The sequence below is a fragment of the Eurosta solidaginis genome, chromosome 5 (assembly GCF_040869045.1).
Source record: "Eurosta solidaginis isolate ZX-2024a chromosome 5, ASM4086904v1, whole genome shotgun sequence".
Classification (NCBI taxonomy): Eukaryota; Metazoa; Arthropoda; class Insecta; order Diptera; family Tephritidae; genus Eurosta; species Eurosta solidaginis.
Window position 1 is genome coordinate 193,249,819 of NC_090323.1, and position 12,728 is coordinate 193,262,546.

The window sequence follows — 12,728 nt, forward strand, 5'->3', positions numbered from 1 at the left end:
CAATTAAGATTAAATTTGGGGTAAATCATACTCCTCGAAGAAATCGTTTCACATATTCAAGTAAAACGTAAACTCTTAAATTCATAGTAAATCATACTCATCAACGAAATCGTTTTACATATTCGAGTAAAACGTAAACTTTTAAATTTATAGTAAAATTAACGAAATCGTTTTACATGTTCAAGTAAAACGTGAACTTTTAAATTTATAGTAAAACTAGCCTTTACCCGCGGCCCCGTCCGCAAGGAGAAATTTAAATATATGGGCTATTCGCGTTAGCCTGCTTATTATCTGTTTAAAATTTTGTTTTCTGTCTAATGCATTTTATTTTTGTAATTGAGTAAAAAAAAGAACTAAATGAGCTGATAACCTGATAGGATCCCAAATGATCCCGAAATTATCCAGAAAAAGCAACGAAATGACCCCCACGCTATCGCGAACGGATCCCGAAAACCATCCAGAAATGCCCCGAAAGGGTCTCCAAAAGTTCCCCGAATAGTCCCAAAAAAACTCAAAATGACAGCGACACGTTTCTAGACGTATACAGAGAACCACACAGAAATGATCCCTGAAGGTGTTCCAAAATGATCCCGAAAAGGTTCCGAAATGACCCTGACGGGCTCACGGGCGGATCTCAAAAACCATCCAGAAAATATCCAGGAAGGGTCCCTAAATTATCCCGACATACTCCAGAAAAAGTTCCGAAATGGCTCCGAGGGGATCCACGACGGATCGCGAAAACCATACAGAAATGATTCCGGAAGGATCCCCAAATGATCCCGTATTAGCCCCGAAATAACCCCGACGGGATCCCGGACAAATCCCGAAATCCATCCAGAAATGATCTTGGGAAGGTCCCAAAATTATCCCGAAATAGTCTCGGAAAAGTTCAGAAATTACCCTGACGGGTTCCCGGACGAATCCTGAGAGCCATCTCTAAATGATCCCGAAAAAGTCCCGAAATGACCCTGACTGGACCCCGAAAAGATCCCGAAAACTATCCAGAAATGATGCCGGAAAGGTCCTCAAATGATCTCCTAATAGTTCCGAAAAGACCCTGATGGGATCCCGAACGGATCCCGACAACTATCTAGAAATGATGCCGAAAGAGCCCGCAAATGATCCCGTATTAGTCGAGAAAAAGTCCCGAAATGACCCCGACGGGATGCCGGACGAATCCCAAAAACCATCCAGAAATGATGCCGGAAGGGATACCAAATGATCCCGAAAAAGTCCCGCAATTATTCCGACGGGATCCTGAACGGATACCGAAAACCATCCAGAAGTGATGCCGGAAAGGTCCTCAAATGATCACCTAATAGTCCCAAAATTACCCTGACGGCATCCCGGACAGATCCCGAAATCCATCTAGAAATGATCTTGGCAGGGTCCCAAAATTATCCCGAAATAGTCTCGGAAAAGTCCAGAAATTACCCTGACGGGATCCCAGACGAATCCTGAAAACCAGTATTAAATGATGCCGAAAAAGTCCCGAAATGACCCTGATGGGACCCGGAAAGGATCCCGAAAACTAACCAGAAATGATGCCGGAAAGGTCCTCAAATGATCTCCCAATAGTTCCGAAAAGACCCTGACGGGATCCCGAACGGATCCCGACAACTATCCAGAAATGATGCCGAAAGGGTTCGCAAATGATCTCGTATTAGTCGAGAAAAAGTCCCGAAATAACCCCGACGGGATCCCGGGCGAATCTCAATAACCATCCAGAAATGATGCCGGTAGGTATCCCAAATGATCCCAAAATAATCCCGAAATGACCTCGTGGGAATCCCGGACGGATAATGAAAATTATCCAGAAATGATGCCGGAAAGGTCCACAAATGATCCCCTAATAGTCCCGAAATTACCCTGATGGGATCCCGGACGGATCCCGAAAACCATCCAGAAATGATGCCGAAAGGGTTCCCAAATGATCCCGTATTAGTCGCGAAATAGTCCCGAAATGACCCCGACGGCATCCTGGACGGATCCCGAAAGCCATCCAGAATTGATACCGGAAGAGCCCCAAATGTCCCGAAAAGGTCCCCAATGGCCCCGACGAGATCCCGGACGGATATCGAAAACCATCCAGAAATTATGCCGGTAGGTACCCCAAATGATCCCGAAATAGTCCCGAAATGACCCCGTCCGGATCCCGGACGGATACCGAAAACTATCCAGAAATGATGTCGAAAGGGTCCCCAAATGATCGCGTATTAGTCGAGAAAAAGTCCCGAAATGACCCCGACGAGATCCCGGAAGGATCCCGAAAACAATACAGAAATGATGCCGGAAGAGCCCCCAAATGATCCCGAAAAGGTCCCCAAATGACCCCGACATACTCCAGAAAAAGTTCCGAAATGGCTCCTAGGGAATCGACGACGGATCGCGAAAACCATACAGAAATGATTCCGGAAGGATCTAAAAACTATCCCGGAAAAGTAACAAAAAATCCCGAAATGGCTCCTACGGCATCCCGGACGGATCCAGAAATGATCTCGGAAGGGTCCCCAAATGATCCCAAAATGGTCCCGAAATGACTCTGATGGATCCGGCAAACCTTGTAAATCTCTTCAACAACAACAACAACAACAACATCCGGCAAACCATCAAGAAATTATGCCGGAAGGGTCCCCAAATGATCCCGAAATAAAACAGAAAAAGTCACGAAACGACCCTTAGAGGATCCTCAAATGATCCCGTATTAGCCCCGAAATAGGCCCGAAATGACCTCGTCGGCATCCCGGACTGATCCCGAAAATTATCCAGAAATTATGCCGGAAAGGTTCCCAAATGATCCCCTAATAGTCCCGAAATTACCCTGATGGGATCCCGGACGGATCCCGAAAACCATTCAGAAATGATGCCGAAAGGGTTCTCAAATGATCCCGTATTAGTCACGAAAAATTCCCGAAATGACCCCGACGGGATCCCGGACGTATCCCGAAAACCATCCAGAAATGATGCCGAAAGGGTTCCCAAATGATCCCGTATTAGTCGCGAAAAAGTCCCGAAATGACCCCGACGGGATCCCGTACGGATCCCGAAAACCATCCAGAAATGATGCCGGAAGAGCCCCAAAATGATCCCGAAAAAGTCCCCAAATGACCCCGGCGAGATCCCGAAAACCATCCAGAAAAGATGCCGGAAGAGCCCCCAAATGATCCCGAAAAAGTCCCCAAATGACCCGACGAGATCCTGGACGGATCCCGAAAACCATCCAGAAATGATGCCGGAAGAGCCCCCAAATGATCCCGAAAAAGTCCCCAAATGACCCCGACGAGATCCCGGACGGATCCCGAAAACCATCCAGAAATGGTGCCGGAAGACCCCCAAATGATCCCGAAAAAGTCCCCAAATGACCCCGACGAGATCCCGGACGGATCCCGAAAACCATCCAGAAATGGTGCCGGAAGAGCCCCCAAATGATCCCGAAAAAGTCCCCAAATGACCCCAACGAGATCCCGAACTGATCCTGAAAACCATCCAGAAATGATGCCGAATGATCCCGTATTAGTCGCGAAAAAGTCCCGAAATGACCCCGACGGGATGCCGGACGAATCCCGTGGACCATCCAGAAATGATGCATAAAGGGACCCAAAATAACCCCGAAAAAGTCACGTAATGATCCCGGAAACCATCAAGAATTTATCTCTCGAAGGTACGCAAATGATCCCGAAAGTACCCCGACGGGATCCCGGACGGATCCCGAAAACCATCCAGAAATGATGCCGGAAGGGTCCCCAAATGATTGCGAAATAGTCCCGAAATGATTCCGGAATAGTCCCGAAAATGTCCCTAAATAACCCCGACGGGATCCCGGACGGATCCCGAAAACTATACAGAAATGATCCCGGAAGGGTCCCAAAATGATCCCGAAATAGTCCCGAAAAAGTCCCGAAATTACCCCGGCGTAATCCCGGACCGATCCCGAAAACCATCCAGAAATGATCCCGGAAGGGTCTCGATATGACCCTTACGGGATTACAAATAAGGTGAAGCTAATTATAAAACCATTTTAATAAGGCAGCAGGCGCATTGGAGCGAATAAAAAGTGAGATAGAAACATACAGGTAAAGCTAATAAAAGCGTGCTAATAAAAACAATTGATGGAGGGCGGATGGCGGGAGTAGAGGAGAGGACCACTGATCGTTCCTTCAAAATTGTCTAGATCTCGTTCTGTATGTACCAGATACCAAAAACTATTGATTTAGGAGAAAATTTATATTAAGTTATAACAATTTATAGATTTTACACCAGAGGGGTAGATGAAGATGGGCGGGCGGAGGGTGTCACTGCTTACTTTGTAAGCCCTCGACTTATTTGACCCCTTGAGTCTGTGATATTGGTGAAGGCCAGTATACGTAAAGTTATAATGTGTAAAAATGATTGAAAAATAATTTCTCGAAGGGGTCGTGGGACCTCCGCCCCTCTTTCCATGTTCGAAAAAAATTTCGCTAGTAGACTACTGTCTGTGTCCCAAATTTCATCAAAATCCGTGTAGCCATTCTGGCGTGATTCAGTCGCAAAGACGAAAAAATATAATAATTAAATTATAACTGTTCCTAGGGGGCGGAGACCACGCCTCTTTTGAAAAATATATAGCTAGTAGATCCTTCTAGACTATTGGCTATATGTGTGCAAAATTTCATCCAAATCGGTCTAGCCGTTCTTGCGTGATTGAGTCACAAAGACAAACGTCTGGACAAACATCCAAACATCCAAACATCCAAACATCCAAACATCTAAACATCCAAACATCCAAACTTTGCCATTTATAATATATATTAGACTAGCCTTTACCCGCGGCACCGTCCGCAAGGAGAAAGTGAAATATGTGGGCTATTCACGTTAGCCTGCTTATAAAGTTATCTGTTTAAAAAGTGTTTTCTGTCTAATGCATTTTATTTTTGTAATTGAGTAAAAAAAAGACCTTTATGAGCTGATAACCTGATAGGATCCCAAAATGATAACGAAATTATCCAGAAAAAGCCACGAAATGACCCCGACGCTATCGCGGACGGATCCCGAAAACCATCCAGAAACGCCCCGGAAGTGTTTCCAAAAGTTCCCGAAGTAGTCCCAAAAACCCGAAATGACAACGACACGATTCTAGACTTATCCAGAGAACCACACAGAAATGATCCCTGAAGGGTACCAAATTGATCCCGGAATAGTCCCGAAAAAGTTCCGAAATTACCCTGATGGGCTCCCGGACGGATCTCAAAATCATCCAGGAAGGGTTCCTAAATTATCCCGACATAGTCCAGAAAAAGCTCCGAAAAAGTTCCAAAATGACCCCGAGGGATCCACAACGGATAGCGAAAACCATAAAGAAATGATTCCGGAAGGGTCCCAAAATGATTCCGAAATAGGCCGAAAATAACCCCGATGGAATCCCGCACGGATCCAAATGTGATCCCGGAAGGATTTCAAAACTATCCCGAAAAAGTAACAAAAAAATCTCAAAATGAATCTTGCGGCATCCTGGACGGATCCAGAAATGATCCCAACATGGTCCCGAAATGACCCTGATGGATCCGGCAAACGATCAAGAATTGATGCCGGAAGGGTCCTGAAATGATCCCGAAATAATACAGACAAAGTCATGGAATGACCCCTAAATGGTCCCCAAATGATCCCGAAATAGTCCCGAAAAAGTCCCGAAATTACCCTGATGGGTTCCCGTACAGATCCCGAAATCCATCCAGAAGTGATGCCGGAAGGGTCCAAAAATGATCCCGTATTGTCCCCGAAGAAGTCCCTAAATGACCCCGACGGGATCCCGGACGGATCCCCAAAACTATCTAGAAATGATGAAGGAAGGTACCCAAAATGATTCCGAAAAAGTCGTGAAATAACCCCGACGAAATTCCGGGCGGATCCCGAAAACCATCCAGAAGTGATCCCGAAATAGTCCCGAAGAAGTCCCGAAATGTCCCTGACGGGATCTCAAACGGCCCCCTATCTACCCTGCCGGGATCCCGGACAGATCGCTAAATCCATCCAGGAATAATTTTGGCCCAAAATGATTACGAAATACTTTCGGAAAAGTCCACAAATTACCCTGACGGGCTCCCGGACGGTTCTCAGAAACCATCCAGAAAATATCCAGGAAGGGTCCCTAAATTATCCCGACTAACTCCAGAAAAAGTTCCGAAATGGCTCCGAGGGGATCCACGATAGATCGCGAAAACCATACAGAAATGATTCCGGAAGGATTCCAAAATGATCCCGAAATAGTCCGGAATTGACCCAGATGGGATCCCGCACAGATCCAGAAATGATCCCGGAAGGGTGCAAAAACTATCCCGGAAAAGTAACAAAAAATCCCGAAATGGCTCCTACGGCATCCCGGAAGGATCCAGAAATGATCTCGGAAGGGTCCCCAAATGATCCCAAAATGGTCCCGAAATGACCCTGATGGATCCGGCAAACCATCAAGATATTATGCCGAAAGGGTCCCAAAATGATCCCGAAATAAAACAGAAAAAGTCACGAAACGACCCCTAGAGGATCCCCAAATGATCCCGTATTAGCCCCGAAAAGGTCCCGAAATAACCCCGACGGGATCCCGGACAAATCCCGAAAACCATCCAGAAATGATGCCGGAAGGAATCCCAAATGATTCCGTAAAAGTCCCGCATTTATTCCGACGGGATCCCGAACGGATACCGAAAATCATCCAGAAGTGACGCCGGAAAGGTCCTCAAATAATCACCTAATAGTCCCGAAATGACCTTTAAGGGGTCATGGACGGATCCCATAAACCATCCAGAAATGGTCCCGATATATTCCCGAAGAAGTCCCGAAATGACCCTGACGGGATCTCGAACGCACCCCTAAATGACCCTGACGGGATCCCGGACAGATCCCGAAATCCATCCAGAAATGATCTTGGGAGGGACCCCAAATGATCCCGAAAAAGTCCCGCAATGATTCCGAGGGGATCCTGATCGGATACCGATAACCATCCAGAAGTGATGCCGGAAAGGTCCTCAAATGATCACCTAATACCAAAATGACCCTGACGGCATCCCGGACTGATCCCAAAATCCATCCAGAAATGATCTTGGGAAGGTCCCAAAATTATCCCGAAATAGTCTCGGAAAAGTTCAGAAATTACCCTGACGGGTTCCCGGACGAATCCTGAAAGCCATCTCTAAATGATCCCGAAAAAGTCCCGAAATAACCCTGACTGGACCCCGAAAGGATCCCGAAAACTATCCAGAAATGATGCCGGAAATGTCCTCAAATGATCACCTAATAGTTCCGAAAAGACCCTGACGGGATCCCGAACGGATCCCGACAACTATCTAGAAATGATGCCGAAAGGGCCCGCAAATGATCCCGTATTAGTCGAGAAAAAGTCCCGAAATGAACCCGACGGGATGCCGGACGAATCCCAAAAACCAGCCAGAAATGATGCCGGAAGGGACACCAAATGATTCCGAAAAAGTCCCGCAATAATTCCGACGGGATCCTGAACGGATACCGAAAACCATCCAGAAGTGATGCCGAAAAGGTCCTCAAATGATCACCTAATAGTCCCAAAATGACCCTGACGACATCCCGGACAGATCCCGAAATCCATCAAGAAATGATCTTGGGAGGGTCCCAAAATTATCCCGAAATAGATTGGGAAAAGTCCAGAAATTACCCTGACGGATACCGGACGAATCCTGAAAACCAATCTTAAATGATGCCGAAAAAGTCCCGAAATGACCCTGATGGGACCCGGAAAGGATCCCGAAAACTAACCAGAAATGATGCCGACAAGGTCCTCAAATGATCTCCCAATAGTTCCGAAAAGACCCTGACGGGATCCCGAACGGATCCCGACAACTATCCAGAAATGATACCGAAAGGGCCCGCAAATGATCCCGTATTAGTCGAGAAAAAGTCCCGAAATGACCCCGACGGGATGCCGGACGAATCCCAAAAACCATCCAGAAATGATTTTGGAAGGGACCCCAATGATCCCGAAAAAGTCCCGCAATTATTCCGACGGGAATCTGAACGGATACCGAAAACCATCCAGAAGTGATGCCGGAACGGTCCTCAAATGCTCACCTAATAGTCCCAAAATGACCCTGAAGGCATCCCGGACAAATCCCAAAATCCATCCAGAAATGATCTTGGGAAGGTCCCAAAATGTTCCCGAAATAGTCTCGGAAAAGTCCAGAAATTACCCTGACGGGTTCCCGGACGAATCCTGAAAGCCATCCTTAAATGATCCCGAAAAAGCCCCGAAATGACCCTGACGTGATCCCGAAAGGATTCCAAAAACTATCCAGAAATGATGCCGGAAAGGTCCTCAAATGATCCCCTAATAGTTCCGAAATGACCGTGACGGGATCCCGAACGGATCCCGACAACTATTCAGAAATTATGCCGAAAGGGTCCGCAAATGATCCCGTATTAGTCGAGAAAAAGTCCCGAAATGACCCCGACGGGATCCCGGACGAATCCCAAAAACCATCCAGAAGTGATGCCGGTAGGTATCCCAAATGATCCCGAAATAATCCCGAAATAACCTCGTCGGCATCCCGGACGGATACCAAAAATTATCCAGAAATGATGCCGGAAAGGTCCACAAATGATCCCCTAATAGTCCCGAAATTACCCTGATGGGATCCCGGACGGATCCCGAAAACCATCCAGAAATGGTGCCGGAAGAGCCCCCAAATGATCCCGAAAAAGTCCCCAAATGACCCCGACGATATCCCGGACGGATCCCGAAAACCATCCAGAAATGATGCCGGAAGAGCCCCCAAATGATCCCGAAAAAGTCCCCAAATGACCCCGACGAGATCCCTCACGGATCCCGAAAACCATCCAGAAATGATGCCGGAAGAGCCCCAAATGATCCCGAAAAAGTCCCCAAATGACCCCGACATACTCCAGAAAAGGTTCCGAAATGGCTCCGAGGGAATAAACGACGGATCGCGAAAACCATACAGAAATGATTCCGGAAGGATCCCAAAATGATCCCGAAATAGTCCGGAAATGACCCAGATGGGATCCCGCACAAATCCAGAAATGATCCCGGAAGGGTCCAAAAACTATCCCGGAAAAGTAACAAAAAATCCCGAAATGGCTCCTACGGCATCCCGGACGGATCCAGAAATGATCTCGGAAGGGTCCCCAAATGATCCCAAAATGGTCCCGAAATGACCCTGATGGATCCGGCAAACCATCAAGAAATTATGCCGGAAGGGTCCCCAAATGATCCCGAAATAAAACAGAAAAAGTCACGAAACGATCCCTAGAGGATCCCCAAATGATCCCGTATTAGCCCCAAAAAAGTCCCAAAATGACCCTGACGGGATCCCGAAAGGATTCCGAAAACAATACAGAAATGATGCCGGAAAGGTCCTCAAATGATCCCCTAATAGTCCCGAAATGACCGTGACAGGATCCCGACAACTATCCAGAAATGATGCCGAAAGGGTCCGCAAATGATCCCGTATTAGTCGAAAAAAAGTCCCGAAAGGACCACGACGGGATCCCAGACGAATCCCAAAAACCATCCAGAAATGATGCCGGTAGGTATCCCAAATGATCCCGAAATAGTCCCAAAATGACCTCGTCGGCATCCCGGACGGATCCCGAAAATTATCCAGAAATGATGCCGGAAAGGTTCCCAAATGATCCCCTAATAGTCCCGAAATTACCCTAATGGGATCCCGGACGGATCCCGAAAACCATCCAGAAATGATGCCGAAAGGGTTCCCAAGTGATCCCGTATTAGTCGCGAAAAAGTCCCGAAATGACCCTGACGGGATCCCGGACGGATCCCGAAAACCATCCAGAAATGATGCCGAAAGGGTTCCCAAATGATCCCGTATTAGTCGCGAAAAGGCCCGAAATGACCCCGACGGGATCCCGAAAACCATCCAGAAATGATGCCGGATGAGCCCCAAAATGATCCCGAAAAAGCCCCAAATGACCCCGACGAGATCCCGGACGGATCCCGAAAACCATCCAGAAATGATGCCGGAAGAGCCCCCAAATGATCCCGAAAAAGTCCCCAAATGACCCCGACGATATCCCGGACGGATTCCGAAAACCATCCAGAAATGATGCCGGAAGAGCCCTCAAATGATCCCGAAAAAGTCCCCATATGACCCCGACGAGATCCCGCACGGATCCCGAAAACCATCCAGAAATGATGCCGGAAGGGTCGCCAAATGATCGCGAAATAGTCCCGAAATGATTCCGGAATAGTCCCGAAAATGTTCCAAAATAACCCCGACGGGATCCCGGACGGATCCCGTAAACTATACAGAAATGATCCCGGAAGGGTCCCAAAATGATCCCGAAATAGTCCCGAAAAAGTCCTGAAATTACCCCGACGTAATCCCGGACCGATCCCGAAAACCATCCAGAAATGATCCCGGAAGGGTCTCGATATGACCCTTACGGGATTACAAATAAGGTGAAGCTAATTATAAAACCATGTTAATAAGGCAGCAGGCGCATTGGAGCGAATAAAAAGTTAGATAGAGACATACAGGTAAAGCTAATAAAAGCGTGCTAATAAAAACAATTGATGGAGGGCGGATGGCGGGAGTAGAGGAGAGGACCACTGATCGTTCCTCCAAAATTGTCTAGATCTCGTTCTGTATGTACCAGATACCAAAAACTATTGATTTAGGAGAAAATTTAGATTGAGTTATAACAATTTATGGATTTTACACCAGAGGGGGAGATAAAGGGGAGGGCGGGCGGAGGGTGTCACTGCTTACTTTGTAAGCCCTCGACTTATTTGCCCCTTGAGTCTGTGATATTGGTGAAGGCCAGTATACGTAAAGTTGTAATGTGTAAAAATTATGAAAAATAATTTCTCGAAGGGTCGTGGGACCCCCACCCCTCTTTCCATGTTCGAAAAAAATTTCGCTAGTAGACTACTGTCTGTGTCCCAAATTTCATCAAAATCCGTGTAGCCATTCTGGCGTGATTCAGTCGCAAAGACGAAAAAATATAATAATTAAATTATAACTGCTCCTAGGGGGCGGGGACCACGCCCCTTTTGAAAAATATATAGCTAGTAGATCCTTCTAGACTATTGGCTATATGTGTGCAAAATTTCATCCAAATCGGTCCAGCCGTTCTCGCGTTATTGAGTCACAAAGACAAACGTCTGGACAAACATCCAAACATCCAAACATCCAAACATCCAAACATCTAAACATCCAAACATCCAAACATCTTAACATCCAAACTTTCCCATTTATAATATATATTAGATTAGATACTAGCCTTTACCCGCGGCCCCGTCCGCAAGGAAAATTTTAAATATATGGGCTATTCGCGTTAGCCTGCTTATTATCTGTTTACAATTTTGTTTTCTGTCTAATGCATTTTATTTTTGTAATTGAGTAAAAAAAAGAACTAAATGAGCTGATAACCTGATAGGATCCCAAATGATCCCGAAATTATCCAGAAAAAGCTACGAAATGACCCCAACGCTATCGCGGACGGATCCCGAAAACCATCCAGAAATGCCCCGAAAGGGTCTCCAAAAGTTCCCCGAATAGTCCCAAAAAAACCCGAAATGAGAGCGACACGATTCTAGACGTATGTAGAGAACCACACAGAAATGATCCCTGAAGGTGTTCCAAAATGATCCCGAAAAGGTTCCGAAATGACCCTGACGGGCTCCCGGGCGGATCTCAAAAACCATCCAGAAAATATCCAGGAAGGGTCCCTAAATTATCCCGACTAACTCCAGAAAAAGTTCCGAAATGGCTCCGAGGGGATCCACGATGGATCGCGAAAACCATACAGAAATGATTCCGGGAGGATTCCAAAATGATCCCGAAATAGTTCGGAATTGACCCAGATGGGATCCCGCACAGATCCAGAAATGATCCCGGAAGGGTGCAAAAACTATCCCGGAAAAGTAACAAAAAATCCCGAAATGGCTCCTACGGCATCCCGGACGGATCCAGAAATGATCTCGGAAGGGTCCCCAAATGATCCCAAAATGGTCCCGAAATGACCCTGATGGATCCGGCAAACCATCAAGAAATTATGCCGAAAGGGTCCCAAAATGATCCCGAAATAATACATAAAAAGTCACGAAACGACCCCTAGAGGATCCCCAAATGATCCCGTATTAGCCCGAAAAGGTCCCGAAATAACCCCGACGGGATCCCGGACAAATCCCGAAAACCATCCAGAAATGATGCCGCAAGGAATCCCAAATGATTCCGTAAAAGTCCCGCATTGATTCCGACGGGATCCCGAACGGATACCGAAAATCATCCAGAAGTGATGCCGGAAAGGTCCTCAAATGATCACCTAATAGTCCCGAAATGACCCTTAAGGGGTCATGGACGGATCCCATAAACCATCCAGAAATGATCCCGATATAGTCCCGAAGAAGTCCCGAAATGACCCTGACGGGATCTCGAACGCACCCCTAAATGACCCTGACGGGATCCCGGAAAGATCCCGAAATCCATCCAGAAATGATCTTGGGAGGGACCCCAAATGATCCCGAAAAAGTCTCGCAATGATTCCGAGGGGATCCTGATCGGATACCGAAAACCATCCAGAAATGATGCCGGAAATGTCCTCAAATGATCACCTAATAGTTCCGAAAAGACCCTGACGGGATCCCGAACGGATCCCGACAACTATCTAGAAATGATGCCGAAAGGGCCCGCAAATGATCCCGTATTAGTCGAGAAAAAGTCCCGAAATGAACCCGACGGGAT